The sequence below is a fragment of the Mirounga angustirostris genome, unplaced genomic scaffold (assembly GCF_029215605.1).
Source record: "Mirounga angustirostris isolate CCGP_5_RB_7025 unplaced genomic scaffold, mMirAng1.0.hap1 SCAF_8, whole genome shotgun sequence".
Taxonomy (NCBI): Eukaryota; Metazoa; Chordata; class Mammalia; order Carnivora; family Phocidae; genus Mirounga; species Mirounga angustirostris.
The window spans coordinates 67,570,729-67,574,349 of NW_026991716.1; the positions used below are offsets into that span (position 1 = coordinate 67,570,729).

Consider the following 3,621-nt stretch of genomic DNA (forward strand, 5'->3'; position numbering starts at 1 on the left):
TGTAAGCGAAGAAAGAGCATAAAAGTAACAGAGACCAGAAAGGAACAGAGACAATATACAGAAACAGTGACTTTACAGGTAATACAATGACACTAAATTCATATCTTTCAATAGTTATTCTGAATGTAAATGGGCTAAATGCTCCAATCAAAAGACACAGGGTATCAGATTGGATAAAAATGCAAGACCCATCGATATGTTCTCTGCAAGAGACTCATTTTAGACCCAAAGACAACCTCCAGATTGAAAATGAGGGGGTTGAAAACCATTTATCACGTTTTCTGAACATACGGTTGTGGCTAATATCTCTGTTGCTAAAATTGATCCTTTAGCACCTTTGGATAAAGTCTGCCTTCTGGGTTGTGGCATTTCAACTGGTTATGGTGCTGCTGTGAACACTGCCAAGGTGGAGCCTGGCTCTACTTGTGCCATCTTTGGCCTAGGAGGAGTTGGATTTGTGGCTATCATGTCATGGTCTGTAAGGTGGCTGGTGCATCCCGGATCATTGGTGTGGACATCAATAAAGATAAATTTGCAAGGGCCAAGGAGTTTGGAGTCTCTGAATGTATTAACCCCCAGGACTTCCGTACACCCATCCAGGAAGCGCTCATTGAAATGACTGAGGGGGGAGTGGACTATTCCTTCGAGTGTATTGGTAACATGAAAGTCATGAGAGCAATGCTGCAGGCCTGTCACAAAGGCTGGGGTGCCAGCATCGTAGTTGGAGTAGCTGCTAGAAATTGCAACTCGCCCATTTCAGCTGGTAACAGGCCACACGTGGAAAGGCACTGCCTTTGGAGGATGGAAGAGTGTGGAAAGTGTTCCAAAGTTGGTGTCCAAAAAGATAAAAGTTGATGAATTTGTGACTCATCTGTCTTTTGACCAAATTAATGAAGGCTTTGAGCTGATGCATGCAGGGAAGAGCATTTGAACTGTTGTAAAGCTTTAAGTTCAACAGAGAAATCATGTTCATCCTTGTACCTAAGTCTTGTGGTCCAACTGGAACAGCCAGACAAGCAGGGAGAAGATTTTCTAAGTTCTCAGCCTCTTAGACCTTCTCTACTACTACTTCTAGAGTAACCTACTCTAGCAATAGTATTTTTTGTATAATTCATAAATCTCTAATCAAGGCTAATACAGCCATAAATCTGTTTTCTGAACTCTCCTTCACATGAATAATTGCCAGCTCATTAAGGAATATTCTAACATAATAAAAGTAATTTCTGTGTAAAAAAAATATGTGAGGATGAGTGAAACAGTCTTAAACTATATGTTCAAAAAATATTTGTGCCACTTGCTCTTTGCTTGGAAATGAAAATTTTTAATTTAGTAAAAGCAGAGGATGAATACATTTTACAAAAACAGTATAATTTGTGAATTTCATTTATTCAGTTATGCCACTCATGCTGCATTGATCAACATCTATCAAAAATATCTTTGCATTATAGAGGATATAATAACACTTCAGATTCAAGGGAGAGTTTTTCTTAAAATTATTGATCTACTTATATTTAAATTTAAATTTAATATTTTCATTATTGTTTTATCCAAACATATATGAAAATGTTTACATTTGGATAATGACAGGCCTACTAATTGCTTTGAACTAAATTTTCTAAACTACAAAAGGTAAAATAAAGTCTTAGGTCTGTGAAAAACATTGAACTATTAAAGTGAGATTTCTTGGCTCAGATTGCTTGGAAAGGGAAAACTATAAAGACTGTGCAATTTACTGACAAATTAGCATTTTATTTTATAAAACATGATGTCTTTTTTAAGTTTCTAAATAGTGGCTAAACAATATTATAGTTACCTGAAAATTATTTTTCTGAACTGTGAAGTAGTTTTTTTGTCACACCACTTTCTTGACTATTGGGTTATTTTTTTTCCCAAAGAAAAATCTGAGTATTTCAGTGAGCTAATTTGTAAGCCAAGCACTCCTTCCCCCTCTCAATTGTTCAAACAAATCCCCAATGGCCTCCCTGAGTTAAATTAGCAGAAGAATAATATTTCATGGCTCACTAATGCATAGAATCAAGTAGCAGATCCCAGCTCAGCAGTGTAAAGATAGAAACAATGGTGTGTGTCCCATTTTGTTAACTCCACAATGTGCCTATAGGCCTCAACCAAAAGATATAAATTAAGGATTAAACATAAGCGTAAAGCAATTAGCTAACAAGAAAATTTATATAGGAATATTTTAACAGAAAGAGCTAGTGCAACCTAAATTTTTGTCACTTTTTTAGTAGATTAACAATATCTATTTTTATTTGTAGGCCAAATCCTAAGGCAACTCAATTGCATTTCATGTTTACAAGCCCTCTTTTGCCTCTCTGAGCAGTAATAGTATTCATATTTATATCCTATTCATATTTGAATACTTATGTTCAGGAGACTTCATATTTGAGTCCTTACACTCAGGTGACTTCTTCAGTTGCATTTCAAGGGTTTCTAACTAAGAGGAGGTGTGCATACCCCCAGGAGAAGCACAAGACAATCCTTTGGAGATACGTAAAGAAAAATACATCGCATACAGTGAGCAAAACATCCTGAAGAAGGAGTAAATAATCCAGGCACAGAAGACTAAATAGAGGTGTCCTCATGCATTCATTCTCTGATTTCAGTAGGTTACACCTTATAGCAGTTTACAAGAGACCACTTAGGAGGATTTGCAGATTATATTGTCAAGTTTATCTAAACTAACCTTCACAAGAAGAACAAATTACTTTAAAATATTCTGACAATGACATCACATATTGAAGATAATGCTAATGATGCAAGCCCATAAGTGAATAACAAAATGGCAGCATGGAAAGTTCTATTCCTGGTATACGTTCCTCATTGCTCATATTATGAGATAAAAACAAAGATGATCTAATTAGATCAAAGAATTGGTCAAAAATTCAAAATTATCAAAACAACAATTTAACTATTCTTTTATATTCACAATTATTCAATTATGGATATTCTCATGCATCTATTCTTCATTGTGATAACTAGTCATTGATAACATGCAACTCTTACAATTAACCTGACATTTTAAAATACTGTTTTGTTCATCTTTGTCTTATTTTAAATTTTTATATGGTTTTTGTAATGTATGAAATATGTTAGCATTATTTTCTTCAGTTATTTTATATTTATTATAAAGGCAGATTAGTGGATTAACAGCATGAACTTGGAACCAGACTGCCAAATTCTGCTACTTACTACTAAATGGACAACTTATTTAATCTCCCTATGCCTCAGTTTTTTTATAGAAAGTGCTGATAATAATAGTACCTATTTCATAGGGCTGTTATGAAGAAAAATTAGTTAAAATATATAGAAAAACAGTTAAAATTTATGTTCAGTGCCTTGAACATAGTAATATCTATATAAGTACAGTTAGACTAAATTAAAATATTAAAGAAATTAATGTATATGTATTGGGATATATGCTTAATTTTTTTTACAGACGTGTATGCAATCAACAAAGTTTGAAGCCTACTCTTCTAGAGAATCCTTGTCACATTTGTCACTTGAGAACTTAAACATGATCATGGTATATAGACAGAAAATTCCTATCCATTCATGTAACCTAAACCAAGACATATATTTTAATTTTACATAGAGATTCAC

At 33.9% G+C, this 3,621-nt stretch overlaps 1 pseudogene; it reads left to right on the forward strand.

Moving 5' to 3' along the window:
• Window positions 1–268: 268 nt before the first annotated feature.
• LOC123836454 (alcohol dehydrogenase class-3-like) lies at window positions 269–949 on the forward strand (annotated as a pseudogene).
• Window positions 950–3,621: the final 2,672 nt, after the last annotated feature.